This window comes from Neofelis nebulosa, chromosome 12, assembly GCF_028018385.1.
Source record: "Neofelis nebulosa isolate mNeoNeb1 chromosome 12, mNeoNeb1.pri, whole genome shotgun sequence".
NCBI classification, from domain to species: Eukaryota; Metazoa; Chordata; class Mammalia; order Carnivora; family Felidae; genus Neofelis; species Neofelis nebulosa.
Window position 1 is genome coordinate 6,962,161 of NC_080793.1, and position 15,439 is coordinate 6,977,599.

Genomic DNA, 15,439 nt, shown 5'->3' on the forward strand with positions numbered 1-15,439 from the left:
CCCTGCGGCGGCACTGAGTACAGGGGGCGGCGGGGCGGGGCAGGGATGAGGGGAGACGGAGACAGGGAGGCCCTGAAGAGGCTGATGTATGGGGAGAGGTGGTGAGGCTGGACTTGGGGGTGGCTGTGGGGAGGGAGAGGGATAGACTTGCTTAGGATTGGGTGCGGGCATGGGGGCGGGGAGGTCAAAGAGGAAGCTGAGTTTGGGGACCTTTACTTTCCAGCGCGGGGAGCCCTGGGACAGAGGGACGGCCTGAGGTTGGGGTGAGTGGCGCAACCCCGGGACCACCGCCCTACTCAGAACCCCCCCTCCGCCCCCCGCCGCCGCCCAGCGACCCGCAGTCTCTCACCGCTGCCCGCACCCCGCCCCCACCCCCGCCCCCCCCCCACCCCCGCATCCTCATTGTCTTGTGATTGATGAAGGCCCCCCCGTGCGGTGTTTGTTCAGCTGTCCGGACCCCCCCGGGGCTGGCTGCGCGTCTGTCCCTGTGCATCTGTCCATCTCAGAGAGGACGAAACCTAAGGAGCAAGAGTGGGGGCCCCGAGGCAGAGTGGAAACCCACCGGGGTTTGGAGCCGCGCCCTCCTCGCTCTGCTTTTCCGGGGATGACTCATCCCGGGGAAGTGGACAGTCCAGACCAAGGCTTTGATCCTCTGCTGGCTACAGGCGGCGTAGCCCCCAGACCGTGGTGTTCATCCAGGACAGCTCCCCTTGGGGCCCAAGGAGGGCAGTTTTGGGGGTCAGGGCTGACCGTGAGCCACCGGCTGAGCTGTGGGGACCCAGCACTGGGAAGACAGCACCCTGCCCCCTTCTCCTCTATGGCCTGACTCAGAGATGGCCCCACCACCCACCCACCGCCCCTACTTTGCTCTCCTCCCTCACCCCTTTTTGTCCAATAAGCCCTCCCTTTAAGTCTTTTCCGTCAGTCCACTCAGCCCTTCTGTCTGCTTCCCCAGACCAGCCCCCCATCATCTCTCATCTGCACGTCTCCAGCACCTGCCTCACTGCTCTTACCCTTGCCCCTGTGGTCCCTTCTGCTCAGGGCAGCCAGAATGATCTTTCTGGAAGTGCTTCTGAATGTGTCCCCCCTCGGCCTAAAACCGGCTGTGGCTTCCCATTACCCTCAGTACGACCTTGCAACTAACACAAACCCAGGATGGTGTGACCCGCGGCGACCTCTGTCCCTCCCTCCCTCCGGGCTACTTCCTGTAGATCTCTGCTTGTGAAACTGAGGATTTTTCAGTTGTTCTAATTAGCCCTGTTTTACTCTCACCCCCTGGACCTTTGCACCTGCCACCGTGCCCTTCGCCGGGAGCAACGCCACAGCCTCTGCCTGGCTGACTCGGATTCAAGCGTTGGGTCTCAGGTGAGACCTCTTTTCCTTTTCTGCCCTCTCCCCCTAACAGCAGACTGGGTCAGGGGCCTCCTCCAGGCTCCCACGGACCTCGGACTTTCCCGATCCCAGCCCTGACCACCCTGGACAGGGCCTCTCCTTCAGTGCCTGTCCATGCCCAGCATACAGTAGGTGTCCAGGAGAAGGTTCAAGGTCGGGGAGGGAGGACTACTGGGTTGCAGGGCTGAAACAGGCCCTGCTCAGGCCTCCTGGCTATGTATGGTAGGGTGTGTGTGGGGGGGGGCAATTATCACAGCAAATGTAATCCGCTGCTTGCTGGGCTCCAGCATAGTCCCATGGAAGATTCTGCCCCACTGCCGCAGAAGAGGCAGCTGGAGGTCACCGAGAGGGCTCTGCCCACAGAATAAGAACACTGGTGATGATCCGTGCCCTGGCTCAGGGCCACACCTGCTTGAGCTCCTGTACCTTTATCGTCCCCAGTTGACAGATGAGGAAACTGAGACTCTGCAGGGCACAGTGACTTGCCCAAGGTCATTCAGCCATGCCAGAGCTGGGACGGGAACCCGGGATTGCGGCTGCACATGTCACCGATTACCACCGGGCCGGTGGTGGGCGCTTCTCCCAGACTCAGCAGGCCTGGGTTCTTCGTCCGCGCAACGGACCTCCCGAGAGCCCGGACTCCTTCTCAGGGGGGTTGTGAAACCAGCATGCTGCACGTTAGTGCAGGGACAGGTGCGGGTTCCAGAAGAGGAGGGTCAGAGAGGGGCAGTGATGTGGCCGTGGTCACAGAGCATGGCGAGGGGGTGGGGGGGTGGGGGATTCGTATCAGCCTCTGAACCCAAGGCAAGTGGCATCCGGTGAGATTTTCTCCATTAAGCTCCGCTGTGAGCCTTGGTGGCAACAAGGGCACCAGGCACTGGTCTGTAGCCTGGCCTGGCCCCGTGGGAAGAGCACTGGGCAGGGAGTCCAAGTCAGGCTCTGGCATGGCCTCTCTGTGCCCCTGGCCCATCGTGCCCCTCTCTCCCCTGGATGGGCCACCCATGGTTTGCTTGGGATGGAGGCAATCAACGTGATATTACTGAATCCTCATAACCGTCCCGCGAGGCTGCCTGTCTTATTATTTCACTGTTCTCCACGAGGCCGGGAGACGTGAGGTGACCCACCCAAGGTCACTCAGCCGGGGGGTGGCAGGGCAGGAATCTGGTTTTTCAATTTACGGACATACAGTCGGTGAACGAGTTTGCATCGCAGAATGTGATGGGTTTTGGCATCTATACACACCCACAAGACGGTGAGCATAGCCACCATCCTCCAAAAGTTTTCTCGCGTCCCTTCGTGGGACCTCCTGGCCCCCCATGTCCCAAGGCCACCACCGAGCTGCTTTCCGTCGACAGGTTAGTTTGCATTTTCTAGAATGTTCTATAAATGGAACCATCCAGTATACATTCTTTGTTGCCTGGCTGCTCTCCCCTGGCGTCGTGACCTTGAGATTCCTCCACGTTGTTGGGTGTATCGAGAGTTCATTTCTTCTTACTGCTCAGAGGTGTTCTATGTGTGGATGTACCACAAACTTTCGAGCCGGGTGCCTGTTGATGGGTTGTTTCCAATTTTGCCTGTCACAAATAAAGCTCCTCTGAAGACTCATGCATAAATCTTTGCATGAACCCAAGTTTCCACTGCTCTGGGATAAATGCCTAGAGGGAGCGGCCAGGTCCCAAGGTAAGTGTACGTTTCAATCTCTAAAAAGCCGCCGAATGTTCTCCAAAGTGGTTGAGCCACTTTACATTCCCGAGAACCGGGGGGAGGAGGGTCCCATAGCGGGATGGGGACTGGAACAGAGGCCTGCCCAGCTCCAGAGCCCCTGTCCCGTCACTGCCGAGCTGGCCCTCGCTCGGAGCTGGCCTTGATCCCTGGGCTGCCTGGCTGGAGAAGGAGCCAACAGACAGCAGGGGCTGAGATGCTCTCCACCCACGGGCGCCCTCCCTGCCCTGCTCACTGGCATCAGCCACCCCCTCCCCTGTAGGTCTGGCTTCCTCTCTGAGCAGAGCGGATGCCTTCCGGAGGGGCCCAGAAGCTCCTGGAGGGCAGGGCAGGGCAGCGCCCCCCCCCCCCCCCCCCGCAGTGGGTGCCAGGGGAATGCCAGTGTGTCTGGGGGAGCAGGGCTGGACCCTCTGTGGACCCTGTCTCTGGCTTGTTGAGGAAGCCCGGGTCTCCCAGGCCAGTGACAAAGGCTTCTGGGGGGGGGGGGTTGGGGGGTGCTGAGGATTTTATTGGGCTCCTTACCCAGCCTGTGGGTGAGAGGTGTGTGTGTGTGTGTGTGTGTGTGTGTGTGTGTTGGTAAAGGGCTGTCCCTTTGAGCTCTGAGAGAGGAGAAAGAAAGAAGCCATCAGAACCTTGGCAGAGGGGGAGACACAGAGGGATGGAGCCCCAGACCAGAGAGAGAGAGAGAGAGAGAGAGAGAGAGAGAGAGGCAGCCAAACCCAAGAGGGGCGCACTCCCCCTCCAGACCCCGGGGAGGTGGGAAGAAGGCGGGGAGGGGTGCGCGAGGGGAGTGCGCGAACCCTTCATTAAAAATGAAACCCCCGAGCCCGGCCCGCAGCGGCCGAGGAGCCGGGCTGCCGGCAGCCTCCCTCTCGCAGGAGCACTGAGGCCCGCGCCGGCTCCAGCCGCCCGCGGCCGACCTCACGCGTCCTCAAAGCCAGCCTGTCCCACTTCCCCCGCCGGTTGCTACAGCAACTGAGCTCTGAGTAATCAGCTGCACGGTGACCTTTCTTCCCCCGGAGAGAGGGAGGGAGGGAGGGAGCGCTCGGGAGGGAGGGCGGAGGGAGGAGGGAGGGACGAGGGAGAGGAGGAGGGAGGGGAGGGAGAGAGGAGAACAGAGGGAGAAAGATGAAGAGGAGGAGGGGGAGAGGATGGAGGAGAGAGAGGAGAGAGAGAGAGAGGGGGAAAGGTGGAGGAGGAGGGAGGAGGGGGAGGAGGGGGAGGAGGGAGGCTGAGCGGCCGGTCAAAGCAGTAAAAACACTGCAGCTGGGGTCTGGGGGCTTTCGGGATGGAGCTGGCAGGCAGGAGCGGGAGAGAGGAGGGGCAGCCGGGGCGCGGTGATGGGGGAGGGGGAAGCCCGGGGACTGGGGGGGGGGACGTGGAGGGTGCTGACCTGGATGCCCCCCCACCTGCCCCCCCCACTGGCCCTCCTGCCGCGGTGTGGTCTCTCCCAAGTCTTGGGGGATTGTGAGAGAGAGAATGGTGAGTCCCTGCTTGCTCTCAGGCGCAAAAGATACCCTCTCCCAGCAGTCTGGACTCCCCCATTCCCCAGATGGGAAAACTGAGGGCAGCAAGCTGGTTTACAGTTTCAGGACTGGGCACTTGACCCCTGTGACACCCCTTTCCCCCTAAGTGCTTCCGACGAGGGGGCAAACTGCAGCCGGGGTGGGGGGGGTGGGGGGAGAGGGGGAGTCCTCCACCACTCCCAGGGCCCCCACTGCCCAGCTCTCTGGCCTCAGTTTCCCCGGTGGTAAGGCAGGGGCCCCGAGGGGGTTGGTGCTTACTGCCCAGGGAGACTGCACTTTCTGAGGAGGGTCTCTGGAGCCTCTACACCCAGGTATTGATTTGAAATTCTCTCAACCCAGCAGCAGCAAGGCGGGGAAGATGTGAGATCCAAGGAGGGTGTGAGCGGAAGGAGCCAGGGAAGGAGCCGGTGCAGGCCGGAGCCCCCAGGGGTCGGGATGCCACCGTGGGAGGGCGTGGAACCCTCCTGGTACCTGCTCTCCTGCCCGCCTCGCGGGATCCTCCCCAGATCAGCAGCCCTGGGCCAGCACCGGGCCCATCACCCGCCTGGCCCTGGGGACCCGCCAGCCGCCTGGTTATGAAGCAAGCCAGTCCTGGAGTCACAGCCGCGCCCACGGAATGGGGGAGGGGTGACAGATGGTGGAGGTGCCATTTTAACAAGAGTCTGCAGCAGTTGGGGAAGGGGAGGGGGGAACCCGGGGTTGGGGGAGGCTGGGACCCTGCATTGTTGCTCCCTCAGGGCCCCTCTGCTTCTCCTCTGCACCTGGGCACCTCCCCCAAGCTCAGGTCTGAGACGCCACCTGACCCACAGCCCGGTCACGTGGGCGCCCAAACTCCCATGGACTCTATGGGTGCCCCTTGGCTCTGCGAGGTGTTGGGGGTCCCCTGGGAGGCCGGGGCGACAGTGATAATCTCTTAAGGCTCGGCCGCCCATGAGGAGAGCCCTGTGACCTCCCAACACGTAACAAGGACAGGACCACTGACCAGGAAACACCAGGGGCTGGCAAGGGGTAGTGGGCAGGAGGGATCTGGGGCCGACTGAAGGCCCCAGAGGCCAACCTTGAGCTCCAGGCTTCGGCTGGTGCACTCAGGGCGCATCGGGAGCGAAGCGTGGGAGGGGCCTGTGTTTTTATTTTTTTATTTTTTTTTATTTTTTTTTTTTTTTATTTTTTTTAAATTTTTTTTTTTTTTCAACGTTTTTTATTTATTTTTGGGACAGAGAGAGACAGAGCATGAACGGGGGAGGGGCAGAGAGAGAGGGAGACACAGAATCGGAAACAGGCTCCAGGCTCCGAGCCATCAGCCCAGAGCCTGACGCGGGGCTCGAACTCATGGACCACGAGATCGTGACCTGGCTGAAGTCGGACGCTTAACCGACTGCGCCACCCAGGCGCCCCGGGGCCTGTGTTTTTATCCCAGCCCAGCACTCAGACCCTCTCTGGACCTCATCATTTGCATCTCCAGCAGTGAAGGGTGCTGGCCTCACCCACCTGGCTAGGAGGCAAAGCGCTGGTGACAGGGAAGGAATGGCAACGGCTACAGGTAACCGGGAAGCCTGTCTTCTACAGGTCTGAGGACAGCAAGGCCCAGAGAGGCCAGGGTGCTTGCCCGGCGTCACGGAGCTGCTGATGGGAAGCCCTGTGCCCTGGGTTGTCCAGGACGAGGTGCATGTGAAACAGAGGTGGGTCACAGCCTGCTGCTCTGGCTGGGGGCCTGCCGCTCCCCTGGGACTCTTGGGTCCCTCGAACTTCCCTGTTCCAGAAACCTCCACGCCCCCAGACCTTTGTTGAATAAAGGGCACTCATTCTACGAGCCCGGTGGTTGGTCTTTTGGCTCCAGGGTAGAGAGAATAGCAAGAGTGGCTAGGTCTCCCTGAGCACAGCCTGGGCCCCCCACCCCCCCCCCCCCCGCGCTGGGCTGAGCACCCACGTGTATCTTGCCACGGACCTCCCTAGGTACCCCAGGAGATGGGTGCTCCTCTCAGCCTTGTTTCCAGATGGGAAAAGTGAGGCTCGGGGGCGTGCGGTGACTTGTCTCGGGCCCCGCAGCCCTGAGTGCCAGAGCTGGGATCAGAATCCACATCTTGACCTCAGAAATGGCCTCTTAACTTCCAGCCCATATCAGTCAGGCTTGACCAGACTCAGGGGACTGAGGATGTTTGCAGTGTTGGACTTCGCTGTGAACAGAATCCCCTGAGCCCCTATTAGAAAATGTTGCTAGAGGCTGCGCGGGAGGTCCCCGTGGGCACGGGAAGGAGGAAACTCATGACAGGACAGGACGTGGGCAGGGTGAGATTGGGCGGTAGGGTTGGGGAGGCCAAGGTGCCAGGAGTACTCACAGCCCAGGAATCCTTTCTGATCTTTGCGTATGGTGGGGGGGGAGGGGGGGGCAGAGACCATTTCCCTTTCAGACAGATGAGGAAGTTGACGGTCAAGAAAAGGCCAGAAGACTTACTACAAGTCCCACTGGGCATTAGGGGTGGGATCAGGGCAATGGCAAGATTCTCTGACCCCCAACTGGGGTGCTTTTGGTTGAATGGCATTGCTGCCCACCCAATCACCCATCATCTACCCTCTCATCCATATCCCCGCTCATCCATCCATCCATCCATCCATCCACCCACTATCCACTTACCCACCCATCCATTCATGAACCCATTCACCTATCCATCTTCCCATCTTAATTCATCTACCAGCCAGCCAACCAGCCACTTATTCATCCGTCCATCCGTCCATCCATCCATCCGTCCGTCCATCCATCCACCGTCCAATCACCTATTCATTTTATTTGTAGTCTATAACCATTCTGAGTCTTGTTATCTACACTCTTTAGTTAGGAAACACGTATATCCGTGTGCACTGGGTGCTGATCCTTCCTCTCTGTGGAGGTGCACCAGCTCCCCACCCCCCGCCCCCCGCCCCAGTTCAGCCCATTGATTCCAGAGGTTCCCATGATATGGGCCATGCCCCACCAGTCCGGGGATCGAGGACCGAAAGGACTGTGTGGACCAGGGACTGCTCCTGCCTCCCACATAACATGCTGTGTGACCGTTGAGCAATTGAGAACTGAGAATAATTGTCCCCGTCCTCTGAGGATTGGAGGAAACCCATGGAAACCTTAGGAACGCAACAGCCCTTTACCAACCCGAGGGACAGTTCTTTTGAAGGGGTTAGCAGGGCTCAGCCTTTGGGGGCATCCACTCTCTTATTAGTGAAACCAGCCAGAAAGGTTTCTTGATTCTGCTCAGATCAGCTAGCTAGTCATTCATTCATTCATTCATTCATTCATTCATTCTGTACTGTGTCCTAGGCCCTGTGTAAGACTCCAGGGATCTAGAAATCAATACAAATAGTTTCTGCCCTCAAGAAATTGGCCGACACTTGGCTTGAAACAGAAATCAGTCACTTCGCATGGGTTCCGGTTGAGGCTTGAACTTAGTCCAGGGGTGGGGGGGATTTGAGGAGGCGCGTCAGCCGTGCCTGGACCGGACAGGTGAGGAGGGGGCCCCAGGGGGGGAACATACTCGGGATCTGGAAGGACAGGGCAGAGGGTGTAGGGAAGGCCATCGGGGGCAGAAAGGAGGGCACATGCCAAAAACCGCGGGGTGGGGAGGGACTTCCTTGAGAGCCTACTAAGTTTCAGGGACTGTACCCCGTGTTCCTCCCTCATTATCTCAGTGGATCCTTCCAACAACTCTACGAGGCTGGCATTCTATCCTTTGGCACATTTCACTAATGAGAGAGCTGAGGCTCAGAGAGGACCCGCAACTTTCCCCAAAACACCCAGCACCCACATGTTAGATGGGATACACCAGCCTAGGCCTGTCGGTCTGACTTTTCTCATCTTCCGTCACCTCGAGCATCTCCCCCTCAAGGGTGGGGGGGAGGGGAGAAAGCACCCTGTTATCATCCGCATCGTTTCAGAGCGCTTTGGCGGCTCAGGCATGCATTGGACCAACAAATATTTATCCACGCCTCGGGGTCAGGCCATGCTGTGCTGGGGGGTGGAGCCGTGACAGGACGGGCCCCTCCCTGCCCTCTGCGGGCTCCCAGCTGACCCCTTAGCTCAGGCGACTGACCTCAACTCCTGGCAAAGCCCTGATTCACCCGGGCTTAAAAATAAACCCAGGTGCTGTCCAGGCCCAAAGAGCAAGGGGCCCCAGCCTCCCTGCTTAAAGATCGCCTCGAGCGCTCTCTTAAAGATGCTAACACGGCAGCTGACATTTGGGAGATCCTGGCAGGCGATCAAACCCGAGCTCTGGAAAAATCGGAGCTGCCGGGAGGGCGGTGGGAGGGGGGGGGGGGGTGGTCACCAGGCAGCAGGGACCCAGGCTGGTTGGGGGCCCAGGGCCACAGGGCTTGGGCCTAAGACTGTGCGTTCTGTCCAGCCCTGTGTGGCCAGGCTGGGCATCCCCCTGTCTCTCTGCCGGAAGGACTCGGGGACGCAGAAGGCAAGGACGTGGTGGGACAATGGATAAAGAGAGACCCGAGTCTCTTAGCTCAGCCCCAAACTTCAAGTCACTGTCAAGGATCAGGACCATCGACCCTATGAAAACATTCATAGGGTGGTGAGTTATGGGAAAGAGAAGCGGGAAGGAAGCAGGTGCCGATTACTTTCCTGGCTGAAGCGCCCAGAACTGAGTCCCCACCCCTCGCCTCAGTGCAGGGAGGAGCGTGAGGGGTCCGAGGGAGGAGTTAGGGGAGAAAGATCCCCACTCCACCTCCTCCTTGGGCACCACTGACCCTCCACAAACTTCGACAAGCCTGAGCTAACCTCGTCTCTTTGCTCTTCCTTTATATCCAGGCGCCTTCTGCCCACCCACCTACCGCCCTCCATCCACCCCTACGCACCCACTCATCGACCCAATCTACCTGCTTTCCACCCAACCGATTCGCCCGCTGCTCTTCTGCCGTCTGATTAACCAATTATCCTTTTCATCCATCCATCCACTGACTCATCTACTCAGCCGTCCATCCCCGTCCATTCATCCATTTCCCCAGCTGACCACCGTCCAAATGTCCATCCACTCCCCACGGGGCCATCCAGATCGTCTCTTCAGCACAGGAGAGACATATCCAGCCCGGTGTTAGGGGGTCAGGAAAGGCCTCCGGGAGGGGACCTTCTAAGCTGAGACATGTCTCAGGGCAGGAGGAATCCAGGTAAAATGTGAAAGGGAGAGTCTTCCTCCCCCCCGCCGAGAGGTGTTCTTATGGGAGCATCAGGTCGTATTCTGGTTGTAGCTTAAGAGGGAGCAGCTGATCAGAGAGCCAGGAGAGGCCGAGGGCCAGCAGGGCGCGAAGCCGGGACAACTTGCCACACAGGATTGTGGGAAGAGAGGTGAAAGATACAGAAGGCCAAGCCTTGGTCCTATGGCCGTTTAGCACTGACCCGTCCACAGGGGCCCCCTCCAGGTCCTGCAGCCCTCCCACCCACCTGGCCGTCCTCCCCATTCCCAGTGTGCTCCCAGGGAGACCCCTACAGACCTACCCTCACAGGCTCTTTCTCCATATGTGGGAATTCCAGCTTCTCCGGGTCAGGGTCTTATCTTTCTTGTGGTCCTGTTCCATGGCACTGAGCTAAAGTTCAAACAAACAAAACAAAATTCAAGAGATGAAAACTATGACTACTCTTCCCAGATTCTCCCCGTCTTGCTCTTGGAGACCCCTTCCCTATATACCCGGAGACCCCTTCCCTATATACCCGGAGAGCCCTTCCCCATACCCAGAGACCCCTTCCCTATACCCGGAGACCCCTTCCCTATATACCCGGAGAGCCCTTCCCCATACCCGGAGACCCCTTCCCTATACCCGGAGACCCCTTCTCTATATACCCGGAGACCCCTTCCCTATATACCCGGAGACCCCTTCCCTATACCCGGAGACCCCTTCTCCATACCCAGAGACCCCTTCCCTATACCCGGAGACCCCTTCTCTATATACCCGGAGACCCCTTCCCTATATACCCGGAGACCCCTTCCCTATACCCAGAGACCTCTTCTCCATACCCAGAGACCCTGTCCTGAAGCCTCGGTATCGTCCCCATCCCTTCCCCCCTTCCCAGGTGCCCCCACCGCGTCCAGTCGATTGCCCAGATCTGTCCATTCCATCCGACAACCTTGCATCTGTCACTTCTCTCCACCTGCTAGCCCACCAACCCGAGTTAGAATAGCAGCCTCCTTGCTGTCCTGCCGGCCTCCGGGCTTGCTCTCCATCCAGGACATGTACATGGGGCAATCAGAGAGCTACTCTAAAATTTCAACTTGACCGCTCTAGTCTCCTACTTAAACCTTTCATGGTTTCCCATTGCCTTCGGGATAAAAGTCCCTAAATCCCTGCAGGATCTTCGGTATCAGCCCAGAGCCCGTCTCAGGGCTCGAACCCACGCACCGTGAGACCGTGACCTGAGCGAAAAAATAAAGAGTCGGACGCTTAACCGACTGAGCCGCCCAGGTGCCCCGCAATTCTGTATTCTCCCCACCACGTCCAATACCTGGTTGGCCCTCGGGCACAAGAAAATATTGTTAAATCTCCAAGAGTATTAGAGTTTACCTCCAGATTCTTTCTCCCCAGATCTGACCTTTTCCATTTGCCCTTCGTGCCTGAAACCAAAGCCAACTGCTTGGCCTCTTCTCTGCCCCCACCCCCTGGAAACTGAACAGACTAGGTATTCAGACTGCTGCAGGGAGACATAACCCACTCAGGTAGTGACCGACTCTGCCACCCACGTGAGGGCCGACTGCGGCCGCTATGGACCCAACACCGGATGGAGGGATTCGGTCCAGGCGGCCTGGCCCTGGCCACGGCGAGGCACCTGCAGAGGCAGGAGGTGAAGAAATAGGCAAAGAAAAGAGCCCTTCCTAGAAAGGGTCTTCCTCCTAGTCCGTGACTGAGATCGAGCTCAAACATGTATTAAGCTCCTTTTGTTTGCCAGGATCCTTACTCTCCGCGAGTCGACCATTTTTTCTCCACCTGAACTGGAAGCAAACTTCGAGCCAGGACTGTCTATTTCCTCCCAAATACCCTTCCTCTTGCTACAAAAGTAAGACACGCTTATTACAGATATTCGAGAAAATGCAGATGGGCTCAATGAAGAAAATAAAACCACTTTTAGTCCCATCACTTGAAGATGACCACTTAAAAAAACTTTTTTTTAAGATTTTATTTTTTATTTATTTGTTTATTTAAAACAATTTTTCAAACATTTATTTTTGTGAGAGAGAGAGAGGGATAAAAGTGCGAGCGGGGAAGAGGGAGACACAGAATCCGAAGCAGGCTCCAGGCTCTGAGCCATCAGCACAGAGCCCGATGTGGGGCTCAAACTCACGAACCGTGAGATCATGGCCTGAGCCGAAGTCGGATGCCCAACCCACTGAGCCACCCAGGCGCCCCTAAAGATTTTACTTTTTTAAGTCATCTCTACACCCAACACGGGGCTTGAACTCATGACCCCAAGGTCAAGAGTTGCACGCTCTTCCACCTGAGCCGGCCAGCCACCCCTGAAGACGACCACCTTTGACATTTGGAGGAGTCGGATCCCCTCCTGGGTCTCCACACCCAACGGATTTGCTTAGACTCGCACATGCAATTGACATGTAAGAACGATTTGTGTCCGATCACTTACCTGTTTATTCACTCTTCATTAATTCCAAAAGTATCCATCGAACTCTCAGTGGTTGTCAATTTCGTGGTGTTTTACATTCTTAGAAGGCGGAAGGAGAGGTACAAAAACCTAAGATACTCAGGTACTGACCATGAATTGTACTCAGTGGCCAAACCTTCCTCAGCCCCTTCTCCAGGTCAGCGGTCAAGGACTCGAATCCAGCTCCTGGCCGGGTCCCTCACCAGCTGTGTGGCCTTTGGCAAGCCACCGACCCCATGCTACCCAAAGTGTGGTCCACCCTTGGCCAGGTCCTGCTGTCGACGTGTGCATCCCGTTGTGATTGGATACATTACAATAGTACTGTTCCCGGCAGATTGGAAAATTTTCTCTAAACCTTCCTCCACCACAGATAGTTTGAGAAGCACAGCGGTAACCCACTCTGTGCCTCAGTTTCCTCAGCAGTAGGATGGGAACGATGGTGGCCCGTGACCTCAGCCGGTCCCTGGGAAGGGTAAGCGAGCCACTGATGGAAGGACCATAGCTGGGCATTGGCACCTCTCCTTAATGTCAATGTCACTAGTATTTTTGTATATTTTCGGTATTCTGCCTTAAAAACATCCAATTTTCTGAGGGCGGCGGAAGGAGGCTTGGAAAGAGGAGTGGACCTCGATTAATACATCCTACCCTACCCCCTAATTTCCCGAAGGAACCACGGGGCACTGTATTCATCTATTTCCCAAATATCTAGAGACACTTACAGGGTGAAGCAGGAGAACCCAGTACGCACACAGCACCCTGGCGAGACAGCGCTGGGTTCAAACCCCTGCTCTGCTCCTTACTAGCCGAACGGCCTCGGGCAAGTCACTTAACCACTCTGAGCCACAGCGTTCCCGTGCGAGGGCCCGGAGGGGTCAGCCCAGGCTGGGCCCTGGCAGACGATCCCCACACGCCTGTAGACAGCCTGGGGACGAAGGCTGCTCCCCATGTCTGTGCTCAGATGTGACCGTTGTGATGACCTCCTGGGCGCCTTGCCCTCCGTGAGTCTTTGTGAACTGAAAGAATAGTTGGTGTGTTGAGAGGCCAAACTTGCCCGGTATCTCTTCTAGAAAATGGATGGATTTGAGGACGGGGAACATTTGAAAATGGAGGGATGTGGAAATACAAAAGGTCTCAGGAGGAGTAGAAGCTTTGCCAATTAGACCTGTGTTGTCTGCAGCAGGGAAGCTCCCCTCACGCCCTCTCCAGAGCATGCTGCTCTCTGCGGAGGGGGGCCTAGGCCAGGCTAAGTCACGTGACGCCTCTGGAAATCTTCTCGAAACAGCCCGGTGTCACTCCTCTGGATTCACCAGCAGAAGCAAGCAAGTCGTGGGGCTGAGCCCGGCGTAGGCGGGGGGGGGGGGGGGGGGGGGGGGGAGTGCACCCCTCGTGAGGCCTGCACGGCACATGGCAACGGGGCAGGGGTGGGTGACCCTCTCCTGGGGAAGACAGCCTTGACCCATCCACCGTCTTGGCCGCAAATACTCCTCCCTCTTGCACAGAGCTGAACGCAACCCTAGTGAGTGAGCCGGGCCCATGCCTCTCTTGACCAAGAGATCTGTAAGTAGGGGGAAAGCTTGCTGGTCTCACACGCGGTTATCAACCGAATCGTGTCTCCCCGAAATTCGCACGGAAGTCCTAGCCCCCAGCTAGGATGTAACCGGGGCTAAGGTCCTACGCGAGGTAATGAACTTAAAACGAGGCCATGGCGGTGAGTCCCGATCCAGGAGGACCGGCGTCCTTGTGAGAAGGAAAGCACACGGAAAGACACTAGACGCCCGTGCGTGCACACAGGGAAGGGACCATGTGAAGACACACCAAGACGGTAGCTGCCTACCCCCCAAGGAGAGACAGAGAGAAAGAGAGAGAGAGAGAGAGGTCTGAGAAGACACCAACCTGCCAACGCGTTGATCTTGGACTTTCAGACTCCAGGACTGCGAGAAAGTGAATTTCTGATGAGCCACTCAGTCTTGTATTTTGTTACGGCGGCCCTCGCACACGCACCCACACGCCTGGCACTCAGTGGGGGGACAGGAACGGCACACCCACGGACACTCCTTTCTGGAAGGGCTAGGAATGGGAGGCACCACGCACAGCAATCCTGGGGCCTGCAGGGTGGACGCTGCGAGGGCCACCTCCCCCGGGTGAAGGAAATGCTTTCTCGTGGGCCCCACTGCGCTCCCTTGGCTCTCCGTCTGTCCCCTGTTCTCGGTGGCCCTCCGGTGGCCCTCTGGGTAGACTTCCATCACGTCCTTGGCCACGTTGATTGCAGACCCAAGGGCCCTCACTGGGGGCTAAGCCGACTTTTCCACCTGCTTTCTTTCCCGCTGGGGCCCAGATCTGGTTTTAAGTCGTGAAAGCTCACGGCCTCTTTTCGTCCAGGCTGGTAGCACCCCCTCCTCGGAACTTGGCTCGCTTTTTTTCCACTTGGTTCCTTATTTTATTTTATTTTATTTTATTTTATTTTCATCATTTTTTTAACGCTTACTTATTTTTTGGGGAGAGAGAAAGATACACAGGGTGTGAGTCGGGGAGGGGCAGAGAGAGAGAGGGAGGCACAGACTCTGAAGCAGGTTCCAGGCTCCGAGCCGTCAGCACAGAGCCCGACGCGGGGCTCGAACTCACGGACCGCGAGATCACACCTGAGCCGAAGTCGGTCGCTTCATTGCTTTGCAAACAGGCGAATTCCCTTCGGAGCGCGTCTCTTCTCTGCAGCGTTTTGGAAACCGGCAGGGCACGAGTTTGGTGGGGACGGCTGCAACAAACAAAGTCCAACAGAAACGTGTCGTTCACAGTCCTGCGGGCCAGGAGTCTGAGCTGAAGGCGGCAGCAGCTTGGCTCCCTCTGAAGGCCGCGAAGGAAGGGTCTGTTCCAGGCCTCTCTCCGGCTGCTAGACGGCCACATGCTCCCCGTGTCCTCACACCGACTTTCGTCTGTACGCGTTCGGATGCCAACTCCCCCTTCTTGTGAGGACGCCGGTCCTGGTGGATCAGGGCTCATCCTGATGACTCCATTTTCCCTTATTGCCTCTTGAAAGACCCTCTCTCCTGGGGCCCCTGGGTGGCTCTGTCGGTTGAGCACCTGACTCTCGATCTCGGCTCAGGTCACGATCTCGTGGTCTGTGGGTTCGAGCCCCGCATCGGGCTCCGCGCCGACAGTGCAGAGC

General features: G+C 57.9%; 1 long non-coding RNA gene across 1 annotated transcript; it reads right to left on the reverse strand.

The window, feature by feature from the left end:
* Window positions 1–2,882: 2,882 nt before the first annotated feature.
* LOC131491221 (uncharacterized) lies at window positions 2,883–14,275 on the reverse strand. The gene is made up of 4 exons (XR_009251365.1): window positions 14,170–14,275; window positions 10,793–11,038; window positions 10,126–10,214; window positions 2,883–2,966 (listed from the first exon to the last, which is right to left on the reverse strand). It is a non-coding gene; the product is annotated as an uncharacterized LOC131491221 (long non-coding RNA).
* Window positions 14,276–15,439: the final 1,164 nt, after the last annotated feature.